This window comes from Myotis yumanensis, unplaced genomic scaffold, assembly GCF_028538775.1.
Source record: "Myotis yumanensis isolate MYYU_CA2020_CCGP unplaced genomic scaffold, mMyoYum1.0.hap1 SCAF_23, whole genome shotgun sequence".
Lineage (NCBI taxonomy): Eukaryota > Metazoa > Chordata > Mammalia > Chiroptera > Vespertilionidae > Myotis > Myotis yumanensis.
In genome coordinates, this window is record NW_027223774.1 from 10,706,846 (window position 1) to 10,724,743 (window position 17,898).

Consider the following 17,898-nt stretch of genomic DNA (forward strand, 5'->3'; position numbering starts at 1 on the left):
GGTGCCCGCGGGCAGGCGGCCCTCCGCAGGGGCCCGGCTCGCCCGGGCTCACCCCAGGGAAAGGGCTGCCTTTGTCTAAAGGTCACCACCCGAGCGCGGTGCCCGGGCTGGGCCCGGTGCCTCCCCTGCCCGGGCCGAGGGGGTGGAGGTGGGGGGCCGCCCCAAATCCCGGGCGGTGACAGGGGGTCAGGCTCCCCTCCCTCCTCCCTCCCCCTCCACGGCCCCCCTCCGGGACCAGCCAGCCCGCTGGGGAGGGGGTCGGCTCCTTTCCCCGCTGGGGGTGCGGGACCAAGTCAACTCCTTTCATTGTTTAGGGGCGATGGGGAGGGGGGGACCCGGTGGCCTCCCTCCACATCCATCCCTCCGCAGCTGGCCGGGGGCCCCGTTTCTCCCCGGCAGCCCCGGGAGACATTTGGGGAGGGGGCGCAGGGGCCGGGCGAGAAGGGGAGATGAGGTCTCGCCGCCTCCAGCCGGGAAAGCACCGTCCGCTGCCCCGCTGCCCTCCTCTTCCCCGCAAGGCCGGGGAGGGCGCGGGGAGGACGCCCGCGGGCCGGGGAGGGGGTCTCCCGCCCCTCCCCCCGTGGAACGTTAGGTCTCGCCTCCCCGCCGCTCCATTGTATCCCCGGCAGCCGGCGGGAGGGCCGGGAGGCACCGGGCGCCGGGTCTGGGCAGGGAAGCCGGGTGGGGGGGTCCCCGCAGGCTCGGGGCGGCGGTGCTGGTAGGAGAGACGCGGGGGGTGGGGGCTGCCGGGGGCGGTGGGCGCCGAGCAGAAAAGGAGGCAGCGGACGCTGCGCCCCGGTTGGGGGGCTGAGTGTGTGAGTGTCGGGGGGGTGGGTTCGGCCCCGGCTCCGGCTCCCCCCACACACACCCTCGCCTCCAACCCCCACTCCCCCCTCGCTTTTGCGCCCTGTCACAGCCCCGACTCGCAGGTAGAGAGAGTTAAGAGATTTAAAGAGAAATTGCTACATTGTGAGAAACTCACCCTGATGTTTGAGCAGCCGTCGGCGCGGGGTCTCCGAGACGGCCCCGCACGGGCTGCACAGGGAGGACCCAGAAGGGGCCGACCGGCCGGGCCGGTCAGCGCACTGCCTGATCGCATGGCGGCCGCCCGGCAGCCTCCGCCGGGTCCCCGCCGCCGCCCCGCGCCGCGGCCCGGGCGCCCCGGCCCCGCGCCCGCTCCGGGGAGGACCCCTCGGGTTTGCAAAAAAAAAAAAAAATTATTTTTAATTAAATGCAAAAGAAAAAAAACCTTTACAGGTTTTGTGTTCCGCCCCCCCTTCCTCGTCCTCCTCCTCCTCCTCCCTCCGCCCTCACTGGGGGCGGGGCCTGGGGAAGCCCCGCCCCGCTCCCGGCGAACCGGCCCCGGCTCCCGGCGCCGAGCGGCGGGCCCGCCAGCGAATGAGAGGCTGCGGCCTCGCAGGGAGGGGGCCCTTCGCTCCAGCACCGCCCCCTCCTCAGCCCCAGTCCCGGGGGTTTGGGGGCGCGCCTTCTCAGACTCCAGTGGAGTCCGGCGATGGCCTCTCACGGCGCTTGGCGTTGCGGGAGAGCTAAAGGGATGCGCGCCCAGATCCGGGGCGCCCAGCCCGGCTGGGAAGGGGTCGCCGTGCGCCCTGGGCGCGCCCCCGGATTCGGGCGAGGGTCGCCGGGCGGGAAGACGCGGTGGTTTGAAAAGGTAGCGGGAGTCGCGTATGGAGCAGGAGGGAAGGTCTCGCCTGTGAATCCGCGGAGCCGGGAGTCCTAGCCATAAGGTGGAAGGTGGCGGGGGCTTTGGGGCGACTGGCCGGGACCCCGGGCTGGCTGATCGCTCCTCCCCGTCGGTCTTGGCCGAGCCGCGACGGCCTCGCGGAGGGCGCCGGGGACACGGGTCGGTCCTGCTGCAGAGCCGGGCTGGTGGGATTCCCAGGGTCCCACGTCGCCGCGATAGTGCTGGGTCCGTTTCCTCCCCACCTGGCCGTGGAAGCTTCGCGGGCGGGACACAGATCCACAAGTTCATCCGGGGAATGCACGGTGAGCGCCTACTGTGTGCCCTGTGCCGGGCCGAGGCCTGCCCTCCTGGGGCGCACAGGGGCACTTAGGGTCCCTTAGTACCTTCTGTCTCCCCAGTGCCTTGCACACAGAAGCTGCTCAATAAATGTGTTGAATAAACCAGTGACTGAAACATACTAGTATCTCTATTTTTTAAGCTTTAGCATTTACCTGGTGTTTCTGTGATACTGTTCGTATTATTTAAACATTTTTTTTCCGTTAAAAAAATTTTAAGAGACCACAGTGGCCCGGCTGGTGTGACTCAGTGGTTGAGCGTCAATCTGTGAACCAGGAGGTCAGGGTTCGATTCCGGTGGGGGGCGTGCAGGAGCCAGGCGATGTGTGGTTCTCTCTCAACACTGATGTTTCTATATGTCTCTCCTTTCCTCTCTGAAATCAACAAAAAGTATATTTTTAAACATGTAGATCTTCCCCTTGAAAAAAAGCAAGGTTTTGGAAAAAAAAAAAAGAGAGAGAGAGAGAGACCACAGTGGTTAAGGGCCCTGACCCAAGTCAGTAAGCCCCAGTTCACATCCTGCCTCTGCCACTTCCTTGCTGTGTGACCTTGAGCAAATTCACTTTTGTGTGACCTTGAGCAGATTCACTGCCTTCATTTTCTCATCTTTAAATAATAGGCCTCACTTCATAGGGTCATTGGGAGGAAATGAGCTATGGAGAGAGCTGCACCTCGCAGGAAGTGCCAGATAAAGTGTTGGCTGTTATTATTATGTAAAAAGCAAACTTACCAATTTCAAAAGTGAACACATGGGTTGCCCCCAAACAAGAGAGTGGTCCACCGCTGTTGTAAGTGGCCATGCACTGCACGGAGGAAGAGCAATAGATACACTGACACTTTATTTTTGTGTAGTTTGCCCTTCCATTGGCTATGATTGAACTACACCTTGGGTATTCATTAGCTAGTGCCAAGTACAATGTTTCCAATCCTCAGTGCTGCCTCCTGGGCAAAGACCTCTCATAACCCCTCATCTGGAGGCTTTTAGCTACTCCCATCTGATAGCGCACAAAACTACATTGGCTCTGAGAGGAGAAGGGTTTTGCCCAAGGTCTGTGACCAGGAAGAGAGACCTGAAATCAGCTGGGTGGCACCTTTGTCTCTCATAGCTGCCAGCCCCTGGGTATATGGAACTTGGGGAATGGCTCTCTCAAAATTGACAGACTTGAGGCATTGCAGGGGGCCGGGGGGGGGGGGGTGACCAGGTTTATTCATTCATAAAGGAAATATAGTTTAAGTGTGTAGTGTATGCCAGCAATATAGTAGTGACCAAGAGCACCCTGGTGTCCCCCCGCCCCTTCCCCAACACACACTATATATTAGGGAACAGAGATAATGACCAAGGAAGTAAATAGGTCTCTTAGCCTTGGTTTCTCCATGGCAGGTCCCAGGTTTCCTGGTGCATTATGGCATCCCTCACCCCTAGAACGGTGCCTGGCATTCTATTCTGCTCAAGAAAAGTCTAGGTCCATTGAATAAAGAGAGAAACCACACCCACTCTCCCACAGGCACACCTGGTCTCTTGGGGAGATGGTATTGAGGCCAACCAATTGGAAGGGGCCTGGCTGGGTATGAAGGAAGCCAACAGATAGCCAGCCCCAATCGAACCGGAATCAGGGTTCGGTTCCGGTGGGGGCTTGCGGGAGGTGGGCGATGTGTAGTTCTCTCATCAAAAGTCCAAGGCCAGTGTCGGATCAAGTAGGGGCTCAAATAGAAGAACGGCTGTCCTTTGGGGGTGACACCCCCCTTCCCTTTGAGAAGCAGATGCAAGTTGCGAGTTTCAGGTTAACTGAGTTGGCAGTTGACTCAGATAGGTTAATCGACTGGCCCCAGGACGGCCCCACCAGGGTAGGAACTAAACCAGTATGCCTAGGTGTCACCAACTTTGTCTCCGAGTCACCAAATGAATTGTGGGCGGATCACTTCTTCAGCTCCTCCAATTTCTCATCGAGCCAATGGGAATGTATAGTCAGACACCAAAATCTGCTCCCAACCATTTTATTAGGAAATTTTAAAAGTAAGTTTATTGGGGTGACATTGGTTACTAGGGTCATTTAGGTTTCCGGTGTACATTTCTGTGATACCTGATCTGTGTATTACATTGTGTGCCCTCCACCCAAAGTCAAATCATCTTCCATCACCATACACTCGGCCCCTCTGCCCTTTACCACCCCACCCCATACCCTTCCCTCTGGTAACCACCACGCTGTTGTCTGTGTCTGTATGTTTCAGTTTTATACCCCATATTATGACATTTTTTAAACATGGAAAAGTTAAATATAATGAAACCTAAATACCCACCATCCAGATGTGCCTGTTACAGCTATTTGCTTCCTCACATCTGTGCATCTATCCATCAAACCCATTTTATTTTTAGATGCCTTTAAAACCAAGGTTCTCAACCTGTGGGTTGCGACCTTTTTGGGGGTCGAACGACCCTTTCACAGGGGTTGCCTAAGACCATCGGAAAACACATATATAATTACATATTCTTTTTGTGATTAATCACTATGCTTTAATTATGTTCACTTTGTAACAATGAAAATATATCCTGCATATCAGATATTTACATTACAATTCATAACAGTAGCAAAATTACAGTTATGAAGTAGCAACGAAAATAATTTTATGGTTGGGGGTCACCACAACATGAGGAACTGTATTAAAGGGTCGCGGCATCAGGAAGGTTGAGAACCGCTGCTTTAAAAGTAAGTGGCACCGCCGGTGTGGTTCAGTGGTTGAGCGTAGGCCCGTGAACCAAGAGGTCGGCAGGTGGATTCCCAGTCAGAGCACATGCTGGGGTTGATCCCCAGTAGGGGGCATGCAGGAGGCAGACGATAGAGCAGATCGATGTTTCTCTGTCATTGATGTTTCTGTCTCTCGCTCTCCCTCTCTCTCTAAAATCAATAATTTTTTTTAAAGGAAGTGGCCGACTTCTGTTTACCTCCTCCTGAATAAATACATCACTAAGCAGGTAACCCTAACTCCCTGTTCTGAAAAATTCTGAGGACTTTTAAGAACCCCCTGCGCTAGGTGCTGGCTTCTATTTAAACTTCAATTCTCTCCTTTCTGTGAAAGAGAAAAAGGTTCAGAGAGGCAATAATTAGGATGGAAGAAGATGCCTCCACCCTTCCTAGACCAGCAGTTAAGCTGCTGCCCTGGGCTCTGGGCACAGGATCCCTGCCTGTCAGTTTGGGACTTAACCCAACAGGAATCACAGGGAATAGACACCTCAGGAATGTTTGCTGATGGAATCAAGGGCTCCAAAAAAGCTTGCTGTGAGGCAAATGGCTTCTCCTCTAGGCCCTTGCAGCCAGTCAACAAGCATAGCCCTATCAGTGGTTCTCAACCTTCCTAATGCCGCGACCCTTCAATACAGTTCCTCATGTGGTGACCCCCAACCATAAAATTATTTTCGTTGCTACTTCATAACTGTAATGTTGCTACTGTTATGAATCATAATGTCAATATCTGATATGCAGGATGTATTTTCATTGTTTGCGACCCACAGGTTGAGAACCGCTGCTAGATATTGCACCGAGGATCATGAAAACCCCCTGCTCTCAACATGACCTTGGGTTTCTGGGTCTCTCACCTCAACCTTTAATAGACTGTTTTAACTGTAACTGTGCAGCTAAACAGGAGTGTCAGGAACACCCCATTTGCTGTGGAAGGGTGCCCAGTACATGGCAGAACTAGCCTGCCTTTTTCCATATCCAGCGCACTGGCTCCGAGTCCCTCTTCCGATGTTAACGCTGCAGCCAAGAGCGCTCCCCTCCCCGCAAGTGCCACAGCATTTCCGGTCCAATCCACTCGCACTTGGGGTTCTCCGCACCCCACCAGCTACCCAACAAGATCCCTTTACTTTTAACGGCGCCTTGCACCTCCTACCCGCCCAGCAGCCCAGCTCCTACCCTGCAGGACCCCGATTAATGTCTAGCTTGATCGCCCTCGCTTTACTGAGGTTTTTGTTTTTTTGTGTGTGTTTTTTTAATACATGGGTTGTGCCTCTGAAAGTCTTAATGCCCACCGCGGTCCTCCCTCGCACCGGCAGCTGCAAAGTTGAAAACTCTGCAACCCAAGTTCTGTTTCTTGGTCCGGGAAGGGTGCAGTTTTCAGTCGAGCAGCACACTTAAGATCCGTGTGTTTTTCTGTAATGCATATAAAATATTTCAATGACACGGGCGAACAAAACAAGAAAAAGCCTTGCCCAGTCCTAAAATACACCTGGCGCCCTTCCACGCTTCCTTCGATGGGGCCCGAGAGGAGAAAGTTTCCATCACAGCCTTTTCCGCGATCCGAGTTTTAGCGCCGGGCGCGGGAACGAAGGGAGGATCAAAGGGCACAGATTCCGGGGCGACCTGCGCCCTCTGACCGCGCCCTTTAAATATGACGGGTAGAGCCGCAGTGCACACCCCGGCTCCCAGCCCGGCCGCCGCTCGGAGAACCGAGACCTGGCGAGGCGACCAAATCAGGCAGCTGCGAGCCCAGCCCGGCCTCGGGTCCTCAGCGCGGCAAGTGCGGGGGGCGGGGTCTGGCCGCCCATTGGCCCAGGCCTGGGGGTGTGGCCACCGCTCAGACCCGCCCCCGCCCCCGCGGGGTCCTGTGAGCCTCGCGCCGGCCCGAGGTATTATGCATCGGGGGGCGGGGCCCGGGTTTGTTTACACGTCGCCATTGGTTGGATTTGAATCGCCCCGACGGGGGCGGGACTCGGAGGGCCGGGGCCCTGCCTGACAGCTTCGGGGCTGCCAATGCCCGCGCTGCCTGCACCGCCCAAGCCCTGGGACCGCGCAGATCGGGGTGCCCTCGGCCGATGCGAGCAGCGGGGGCCGGCAGGCTGAGGCTTCCGCCCGTTACGTGATAAACACTAACCAAGGGGTGGGGAGCATGGTTTTTGTTTTCATAGAAATGCATTAGGCGAAACAAACTTGCAAACAATCTAGCTGTCCGCGGATGGCGTTCTCAAGTAAGTTGTGGTCCGACCCACAATCGGACGCGAAGTAACCGTAATATGAGGAAGCAACACGTGAACCGACACGAAATGAGCTATGTATCCAGTCGAGGGGGGAAAAGCAGACAAGGGAGCAGAGTATGGATTAATATGAAAGGTGCGGGGTGGGGGGAGGTGTGTTGACAAATACAAGCTTTGCTTATTCAATGCCAAGAATATCTATCTTCCAAAGAAGAAAAAAAAATGGTAACAGCAGTTGTCTGTGGGGAAGGAAATAAGGTAGGTGGAGGGTAGATCTTATTGTACTTTTGTAAGTTTGAACCTTGTATCATCCATTCAAAGAAATACATAACAATGTAAATAAAGCGGATAGAGCATCTGCAGGAGGACTATAGGGTCGTGGGTTCCATTCGGTCAAGGGCAAGTGCCTCCGTAGCAGGCTCAATCCCCTGCCAGCCCCAGTTGGGTGCGTGCGGGAGGCAACCAATAGATGTGCCTCTCTCACATCGAAGTTTCTCTCTCTGTCTCTCCCTCTCCCTTCCACTCTGAAAATCAATGGAAAAATATCCTCGGGTGAGGATTTAAAAAAATAAAAATATGAAGTTATGAGAACTCTCCCTTTGCATCCATACTTTAATCCTAAGAAAACTCAAAACTCTGACTTGGTAATGAAGGTCAGTGGCCTGCGCGCGCCCCACCCCCTCCACTTTGAAACTGAACAACCAGTGGGTCCCGGCTGCCTGTCACTACTTGAGCCAATTCAGCAGAGACAGGGTTGAATCATATATGAGCATTTATTCCAATAATGCTGGCAGCATGGGAGAGCAGCAGGTCGTCCAAGAAAATCTGCTCTCACTCCCCTTCCCATAAACCAGCTGCTTATATTGGTAGGAAAAATATTGCATGGGGAGCCCTGTCCAGTTTGCCTCAGTGGATAGAGCATCCGCCCATGGATTGAAGGGTCCCGGGTTCGATTCCGGTCAAGGGCACGTACCTTGGTTGCAGGTTCCCTGGCCCTGGTTGGGGTGCATGCAAGAGGCAACCAATGGATGTGTCTCTCTCACATTGATGTTTCTCTCTGTCTTTCGCTCTCCCTTCCACTCCCTCTAAAAAATCAATGGAAAAAATATCCTTGAGTGAGGATTAACAACAACAACAATGCTGAAACCGGTTTGGCTCAGTGGATAGAGCGTCGGCCTGCGGACTGAAAGGTCCCAGGTTCGATTCCGGTCAAGGGCATGTACCTGGGTTGTGGGCACATCCCCAGTGGGAGATGTGCAGGAGACAGCTGATCGATGTTTCTCTCCCATCGATGTTTCTAACTATCTATCTCTCTCCCCCTTCCTCTCTGTAAAAAATCAATAAAATATATTAAAAAAAAAAACAACAACAACAACAAAAAGATTACATGGGGAGGTGGGCAAAAGGAATGAGAATGGGTAGAATGGTTACAGGTTACAGCCGATTCGGGCTGGGGGATGGGAGTACAAAGGGTGGGCACCCCCAGGATTGCTCCAGATTGCTTCAGCAACAGGTTGTTCATCTTCCCATGATGCTAGGCAGCAGGAAAGGAGAATGGACTGCATTCGGATGTTTAACTCCCATGTCTCCAGGCATACAACTCTCTCCAGGTTGGAATGTGCTTTCTCAGAATAGAACAATCATGTCAACAGAGCATGATTAGTATTTCTAATAATTATGGCCAGTCCCCACTATTCTATTTCTGCCCCTAACAAGTACAATGGCATGGGGGTGGGGGGAAGGCGTGCTGGGAATGAATTTCCTCACCTGTTCACCAGATATTCCAGACCCAGATCAAGAAAGTGGTTTTATTTGTTGCTTTAACATCCCAGCCTCAAGGGAGGGAGGTGGGGGGCACTTCCTGGTTGATGCTTGTGGGGAGGAGGAGGAGGAACAGGAACAGGCCTGTCTTCTTTTTTTTTTTTTTTTAAATATATTTTATTGATTTTTTACAGAGAGGAAGGGAGAGAGATAGAGAGTTAGAAACATCGATGAGAGAAACATCGATCAGCTGCCTCCTGCACATCCCCCACCGGGGATGTGCCCGAAACCCAGGTACATGCCCTTGACCGGAATCGAACCTGGGACCCTTCAGTCCGCAGGCCGACGCTCTATCCACTGAGCCAAACCGGTTTCGGCAGGCCTGTCTTCTTAGGAAAGAGAAGGAAAAAGTCAAGCCTCGGAGAGGACCCTTTAAGAAGGGAAGCCATGCCAGGGTAGAGGGGAGAGCTGTCTGGCTTTGACGCTTATTATTATGCTTTGCTCCAGGAGATCTGGAGAAGAGGATGCAAAGGACTTCCTGCAGCTAATGAGTTGGGGCCTGTTACGGAAATTAGTTGTAAAGGCTTTCTCTGTGTACGTAAGGACGCCACAGGGTTTGTGAAATGTGGTTTAGATAGCTGTGCAAGTCACACATGCCTAGAGTGAAAATGTACTGGGCCGCGAGATGATGCAGTTACAAGTAGTACTTATCTATGCCGGCCCAGGTACACAGATAAAGTCAGTGAATGCCTCGATGACCCTAGCAGGTAGTAGGGTCTAATCCAGTGATGGCGGAACCTATGACACCTCTGACACGCGAACTCATTTTTTGGGTTGATTTTTCTTTGTTAAATGGCATTTAAATATATAAAATAAATATCAAAAATATAAATCTTTGTTTTACTATGGTTGCAAATATCAAAAAATTTCTATATGTGACACGGCACCAGAGTTAAGTTAGGGTTTTTCAAAATGCTGGCACACCAACCTCAAAAGGTTCGCCATCACTGGTCTAATCTCATCCCTGGTTTACAGATGAGGAAACTGAATTACAGAGAGGTTACAGAATTGTAACCTCAGGAGCCACAAGGATTCGAACTTAGGCAGCCCTGGTCCAAAGTTCGTACTTTAACCACCATATTATACTTGCCCCTGACAAGTTTCTGGCTTTTGTTGCATTGTTTAAAAAGCTATATGAAGTTTTGTACACCTGAAACCTATATAATTTTATTAACCAATGTCACCCCAATAAATTCAATACAAAAGAAAAAAAGCTATATGAAGCTTGATGCTGTCTTTTTGGTGTGTGAAGGCTGAAGAATTTTTTTTAATTTATTGATTTTAAAGAGAGAGGGGAAGGAAGAGAGAGAGAAACATTGGTTTCTCTCTCTCTGTTCCACTTATTTATGGTTTCATTGGTTGATTCTCTTTTTTTTTAATATGTTTTTTATTGATTTTTTTCAGAGAGGAAAGGAGAGGGATAGAGAGTCAGAAACATCGATGAGAGAGAGAGAAACATTGATCATCTGCTTCCTGCACACCCCCCACTGGGGATGTTGCCCGCAACCAAGGTACATGCCCCTGACCGGAATCGAACCTGGGACCTTTCAGTCCGCAGGCCGACGCTCTGTCCACTGAGCCAAACCAGTTAGGGCTCATTGGTTGATTCTTATGTGTGCCTTGACAGGGGATCAAACCCTCCACATTGGCATATCGGGAGGACACAAACCAACTGAGCAACCTGGCCAGGGCCAGAGAATTCCTGGTGGTTTTCCTTTATTCTATACCAGGGCCAATTTCATTTTGTGAAGTACCTTTCACAAAGGCAGACTTTTGCCCTTGGCCCTCCAACCCCTCTCACCACGTGCTTACTGTGTGCCAGGCACACGGCTCGGCCTTTCATAGACGTGAGCTCAGTGACACCTTCCGACAGCCCTGAAGTCAGAGTCGTCATTCTCATTTCACAGATGAAGACTCTGAAGCACAGACAAGTTAAATAACTGGCCCAAGGTCCCACATCTCTTTGCAAAAAAGAAGATGAAGTCCAAGAATGGGTCCGGCCGCCATGGCTCAGTGGTTGAGTGTCAACCTGTGGATGAAGGGGGCCACATGCTAACCTGACAGGCTCAGGGGAGGCCTGCATGGCGGTCTTGCAGACTCAGAGACCTAAAGTCACCACAAAGGATGGTCTGAAATTAAACTTTAACTAAAAGCAGTTATGGTGGGTAGTCACCTCGTAGGCCAGTATCTACACTGACAAGGTCAGCCTTTGCCTTAACTGAGCCTATCTGTCTTTTTGCATCTATAATAACATATCTTTGAAATGTCTAGGTAACTTGTAACTTCTCTTTTTCCAGACCCCTTGGGGCACAACCTAATGTGCAGGACAGATACCACAAATTCCTTCATTATCATGTTAATTGTTCCTGCGCCCACCTAAGTATGTGTCTATCATTTTACTTTTATCCAATCCCAGGGGTTTCCCCACTTGCTTTCTCCCGCCTCTCTGGTCTATCACCAATGGATTTCATGTAACCCACCTACGTCCCTTTCCTTTGATTGCAGTGTATAAATACAGATGTAACCCGCCATTCTCCGGAGCATTATCTCAATTCGTTGAGGTTCTGCTTCCCGGCATATGTCGACAGTTTGGCTCAAATAAACTCACAGCCAAAACCGGTTTGGCTCAGTGGATAGAGCGTCGGCCTGCGGACTGAAGGGTCCCGGGTTCGATTCCGGTCAAGGGCATGTACTTGGGTTGCGGGCACATCCCCAGTGGGAGCTGTGCAGGAGGCAGCTGATCGATGTTTCTCTCTCATCGATGTTTCTAACTCTCTATTTCTCTCCCTTCCTCTCTGTAAAAAATCAATAAAAATATATTTTAAAAATAAATAAATAAATAAATAAATAAACTCACAAAAATTCTTTACAGGTTTCAGTGGTTTTTACTGAACCAGGAAGTCACGGTTGATTCCAAGTCAGGGCACATGTCCGAATTGACATCTGGATCCCCAGGGTGGGGCATGCAGGAGGCAGCTGATCAATGATTCTCTCTCATCATTGATGTTTTGTTTTTCTCTCTCTCTCTCTCTCTCTCTCTCCCTCTCTGAAACCAATAAAAATCTATTTTTTTAAAAAAAGCCCAAGAATGGGCCGGTCATGGCAGGAGAGGGAGGAAGGTGTCTAACGTTGAGAAACACAGAAAGGGAATTCAGCGAAACACTGGGCTGGGGAATGTGAGAGTGGCTGTAGTGAGGTGGCAGTGCTGAGGTCAGTCGGCTAGTCATTAGGGAAATGCAAATCAAAACCACAAGGAGAGACAATTCCCCACTCACTAGATTGGCCATCATCCAAAAAGGGGGAAATGACACGTGCTGGGAGGATGTGGAGAAATCAGACCCCTCACGCACTGCTGGCCTGGTGGGTGAATTGGTGCAAGGGATGGAAAACAGTTTTGTGTTTCCTCAGTAAGTTGCACACAGAGCTACTGTATGACCGCTCCCAGGTATAGACACAAAAGAATTGAAAACATGTATTCAAATAATAACGTGTACACGAATGTTCACAGCAGCACTATTGACAATAAGCAAACGGAGGAAACAAGGGAATATCCATCAATGGACGAGTGAGTAAACAAAATGTGGTAGAGCCATACAATTCACCCGTAAAAGAACTGGTCCGTGTTATAGGAACCTTAAAAACATGCTAAGTGTACGATGCAGATACAAAAGGCCACACGTGGTTTGATTCCATTTATTTATTTATTTATTATTATTATTTTGATCCTCACCCGAGGATATTTTTTTCCATTGATTTTCAGGGAGAGTGCAAGAGAGGGGGACAGACAGAAACATCGATGTGAGAGAAACACATGGATTGGTTGCTTCCTGCACGAGCCCCAACCAGGCCCTGGGCCCGGGGAGAAGCCTGCAACAAGGTACCTGTCCTTGACCGAAATCAAACCTGGGACCCTTTGGTCCGCAGGCCGATATTCTATCCACTGAGCAAACCGGCTAAGGCCCATTTATTATTATTTTTTTTTCCATTTATTATTTTTAAAAATATATTTTTATTGATTTCAGAGAGAGAGGGAGAGGGAGAGATAGAAACATCAATGATGACAGACAATCATTGATTGGCTGCCTCCTGCAAGCCCCCTACTGGGGACCCAGCCCACAACCCAGGCATGTGCCCTGATCAGGAATTGAACCTCGACCTCCTGGTTCATAGGTCAACGCTCAACCACTGGGCCATGCTGGCCGGGCTGTATGATTCCATTTACATGCAACATCCAGAATAGGCAGATCCACAGAGACAGAAAGCAGATTAGTAGTTACTGTTAGGGGCAAAAATAGAATAGTGGGGACTAGCTGTGGTTATGGGAAATATTAATCATGCTCTGTTAACCATGACTGCCTTGCTCTGGTTAAAGAAAGGACATTCTAACCTGGCTGGGAGTTGTATGCCCCCAGAACCTGGGAGTCAACCTTGGAATGTGGTCCATTCTCATTCAAGAACTGCCTATTCTCATGGAAATATTAACACCCTTGTTGCCCAACAATGGAGTCCCACCCCAACCTGCAGAGCCTACTTCCCCAGGCATGCAATCCCTGCTTCCCCATGTAATCCTTGTCCTACCCCATATGAGCAGCTGGCTTAAGGGGGGCTGCGGAGCGGATTTTTGTGGATGGCCTGCTGCTCTCCCATGCTGCCGGCAGGGTTGGAATAAACCTCACATATGATTCAACCCTGTCTCTGCTGAATTGGCTCAAGCAGTGACAGGCAGCACGGACCCATTCATTGTCCGGTTACATTACCAGGGGCTGGGGAAGAAGAAAGGAATGGGGTGTTAAAGGGGCACAGGGAACTTTTCGGGGTGATGGAAAAGTTCTGGAATTAGAATACCCTAATGTCACTGAATTGTACACTTTAAAATGGTAAATTTTATGATATAAAAACTCTTAATTTAAAAATGTTTTAATTTTTAAAAGGTGGTGAGAAAGCAGAGGTGTTGATTACATACGACTTAAAAAATATATATTATGGCAACGTATACAAAGAGAGGAGCCAACAATAGCTGGGAGGGGCCGGTGGAGGGAAGGAGGTCTGGGGAGATGGTCAAGTGAGGTTCAGTCACTGCACCTGCTCTGGAGGGAGGGGCTTCTCAGAGGCCAGGCAACCACAGCGGATACAGACCCAGCCCACAGGGTAGACAGGGTTAGGATGGGAGAGCCAGGGGGCTGTGGGAGCACAGAGCAGGCCCCCCACCAGCCTGAGGTTCAGGAAGGCTTCCTGGAGGAGGAAGAGGAGGAGGAGGAGGAGGAGGAGGAGGAGGAGGAGGAGATGATAAAGAGGAGTTGATAGCAGAAGTTCCTGTGGGCAGCAGAGTTGATATTCTGGGCCTAGAGTAGGGACAGCCTGGAGTTTCTAAAGCACAGATCAGCCTTGACACTTCCCTGATCGAACCCTCCTGTGGCTCCCCAGTGCCCTTGGGGTAAAGTCCACACCCCACAGCTTGGCACCAGTTCATTCCACACACTCCCTGAGCACCTGCTCTGGGCCCCGCTGGGGACACAGTGGTGGTGAGACAGGCCCAGCGCTGCCCTCATGGGGCTCACCCCCCAGGGGCGGAGACAGACATAAAACAAAGCGTTTCCTGGGTCTGGTAGACATTTCTGGGGGCTGCTAGGGGAGGTCAGGCAGGGGTAACCCAGCCCCGCGGGCTTTCCAACTTCTTTAATTCCTAAAGGACTATTTCACAAGTTTTGCTTCTCTACTGTTTTGCACCTTTAATTTGTTCTTACAACCATTTTTCCCCTTTTTCCTTAAATGGGTCCCCAAGGGGCTCCCCTAGGCTTATCATAAACAAAAATAGTCATGAAATCACAGGTGTGATGGACTGCTTACTTTCCCCCTAACATGCATTAAATAAATGCATGATCACCCTGGCTGGTGTCGCTCAGTGGTCAGTGTGTAAGTCGGCGCACTGTGATGGTCATTGTGAGTCTAGGCAAGAGGTCCCCTCCCGGGGCGATCTGGACCACGTGCAGATGTGGGGATGGAGGACCCACCCGCAGGGAGATAGGCTGGTAACTGGGCAGGATGGGAGAGTGGGCGGAGTCCAGGGGGAACCCTCACGGGCGCCTGAGAAGAAACACTTTCCCCCGCAGGAGATGGAAGGAGTGAAGAAGAGGCGGAGACTCTAGGACAGGCCTGATCCAGAAGGGAGGGGGGGCCTCAGGCTCTGTTGATGGGCGAAGGCGGGGTTGGGAGTAGGTAAGGAACGGATAGAGGGTCCCCCCAAAATATCAAAGGGACCCCCAGAAAGAAGTGAAGAGCAGGCTGAAGTTAGAAAACAGGGATGTAGCCCTGACTGGTTTGGCTCGGTGGATAGAGCGTCGGCCTGAGGACTACAGGGTCCCAGGTTCGATTCCGGTCAAGGGCATGTACCTTGGTTGCGGGCACATCCCCAGTGGGGGGTGTGCAGGAGGCAGCTGATCAATGTTTCTGACTCTCTATCCCTCTCCCTTCCTCTCTGTGAAAAATCAATAATGTATATTTAAAAAAATAAATAAATAAAGGAAGATGAGGGGACTTGTGCTCTGGGCACGGGCAGCCAGGGGCTTCCCATCTGATGGCCTTGGTTTGCCCAGGGAAGCCCCGTTTGGAACATGATCCTCAGCCGGAGGGCAGGTGGGGTGAGGGTGGGGAGCCTGGAAGGAAACAGTCCTCTCTCCACCCAGCAGAAAGCAGCCGCCAGAGACGCAGGGAGCAGGCCCTGTGCCCTACGGAGGCCGGGGGGCTGATTCAGGTAAAACCCGTCGGGCTGGCTGGGTGGTTTCCTTCTGCTGCGTTTAGCTGGCACCCAGGAGGCAGGTGGCTGGAGTTTGGCCAGGTGTGTGCCTTGGAGCAGGAGAGGGGAGAGGAGATTGAGGGCGCTGGAGGGAAGTGACTCAAAACAGGAATCACAGAAAGTAGAGCTGATGAGTGAAGAAGTGAAGAGAAGGCTAGGAGAGGAGAGACGGGTGCAGGGTGGACCCCTCCCTCCCTCCTTCTCTCCCCCCTTCCTCCCTCGCTCCTCGGGGGCTTCCCTTTTCATGGTTTTCCTTCCACTTCTCTGGTTCCTCTTTTCTCAGTGTCCTCACTGGTTGACTTTTCAAATGCCTGCACTTTTGGGCGTGTGAACGTGGGGCCCCCTTGCCTCTCCTCGGCTGCCCGGGCTCCCTAAGCACTCTCACCCCTTCCTAGGGTTTGGTGATGGCAGTGAACCTTGGCCCCAGGGTGAGAAGCCCGTTCCCCACCTACGGAAAAGATCAGCCAGTGGGTGGGACAGCTCCCGATTCACCGAGGGCTCCCTCGAAAGTCTTCCCTTTTTCTCCTCGTGACTTCGCAGCGGGGTCACTGTCCCAGGCTGTGGTGCAGCCACTGAGGTTCACCTGATGCCCTGCAGCGTGTGGGTTGGGGGCAGGTTCAAATTCAGGTCTTTGGGTCCTAACCCATCCAATGCCTAGGTCAGTGGTCGGCAAACTGCGGCCCCCTTGAGTGTGGCTCTTCCACAAAATACCATGTGCGGCCGCGCATGTACAGTGCATTGAAACTTCGTGGCCACACTCAAGGGGCCGAAGAGCCGCATGTGGCTCGAGAGCCGCAGTTTGACGACCACTGGCCTAGGTTAGTCTCTCTGCGCCTCAACTTACTCATCGGAAACATGGGGGTAAAGCCAGTGGCTGCCTCCTAGGCTGCTTGGAAGGATCCAATGAGTTTATGTGAAGTGTTTCAAACGATGCCTGCCACATAGTTTGGTAACTCATGTACATGCTGCATGAATTCCTTTAACTGTAGAATTACAATTGTAGAACATAATCTGTCGACAATTAAAATTAAAAATTGTAGTTTATTTTTAAAATATTTTTATTGATTTCAGAGAGGAAGAGAGAGAGAGAGATAAAAACATCGATGATAAAAGAGAACCAATGATCGGCTGCCTCCTGCACGCCCCCTACTGGGGATTGAGCCCACAACCTGGGCATGTGCCCTTGACTGGAATGGAACCTGGGACCCTTTAGTCTGAAGGCCAAATGCTCTATCCACTGAGCCTAACCAGCTAGGGCTTAGTTTAATTTTAATTACTACTTTTTCGTTTAAGTTTATTAATAAACTTTAATATGATTATTTTAGTTTAATCCAATCAATAAAATTTTATTCAGTTGATCCTCACCTGAGGATATTTTTCCCATTGATTTTTAGAGAGGGTAGGAGGGAGGGGAGGAGAGAGGGAGGGAGAGAGAGAGAGAGAGAGAGAGAGAGAGAGAGAAAGAAAGAGAAAGAAAGAAATCTTGATGTGAGAGAGACACATCAATTGGTTGCCTCCTGCATGCGCCCTGACCAGGGCTGGGGATTGGACCTGCAATCCAGGTACATGCCCTTAATTGAAACTCGAGCCCAAGACCCTTCAATATATGGGCCAATGTTCTAACCACCTAGCAAAACCAGCCAGGGCCAATCAATAAATTTCAATTTTATCAATACATTTAATCAATGCACTTTAATTTTAATGCCTTTTTTTTGTTTGGCTTTTTTGTCCTGGAGGACGTGTGCCATTCCCAGAGGTACTGCCATACCGAGTGGATGTGCGGCGTGGATGCAGCAAGCTCCTATTCCATCTCCCTGCTCCAAACCCATTAATCTGTTGTCATTAGAGGACGTATCAGATGTCAAACTGATCAGGACAGATGTTACCCTTGATCTTAGCCAAAAGGCCGAGACGCAATTAATAACTAAGTTTTACAGTGATTTTAATTAGTAAGTTTTCTTTTAATTAAGTTTTAATGTAAAATAAGTTTGAATGCAATTTTAGTTCATCAGTTTTCATTTGATCACGTTTTTATTTTAATGAACAGATTTTAATTTTCTTAATACATTTACATCTCTTGATTTTGCAGAAAATTAAAACCCTCGCTGGTAATGCTGAAGTCCGCCTTGACCCATCGCACGCCCTCCCTCGGGTCTGCATTTCCCAGGCTCACTTCCCCCTTCATACCCCTTGTGGGGGAACATTTCCTCACACACACACACACACACACACACACACTCACACACACACACACACACACACTCACACACACACA

General features: G+C 51.0%; 1 protein-coding gene and 1 non-coding gene across 2 annotated transcripts in view; both read right to left on the reverse strand.

Moving 5' to 3' along the window:
- Positions 1–1,283, reverse strand: part of BICRA (BRD4 interacting chromatin remodeling complex associated protein) — a 76,294-nt gene extending 75,011 nt beyond the window's left edge. The window contains 1 exon segment of the mRNA XM_070401858.1: positions 983–1,283. The gene's annotated coding sequence lies outside the window, so the exon portion shown is untranslated.
- A 16,074-nt stretch (positions 1,284–17,357) lies between these two features.
- LOC139000399 (U2 spliceosomal RNA) lies at positions 17,358–17,541 on the reverse strand. Its single transcript, XR_011469576.1, has one exon. It is a non-coding gene; the product is annotated as a U2 spliceosomal RNA (small nuclear RNA).
- Between the last annotated feature and the right edge of the window lie 357 nt (positions 17,542–17,898).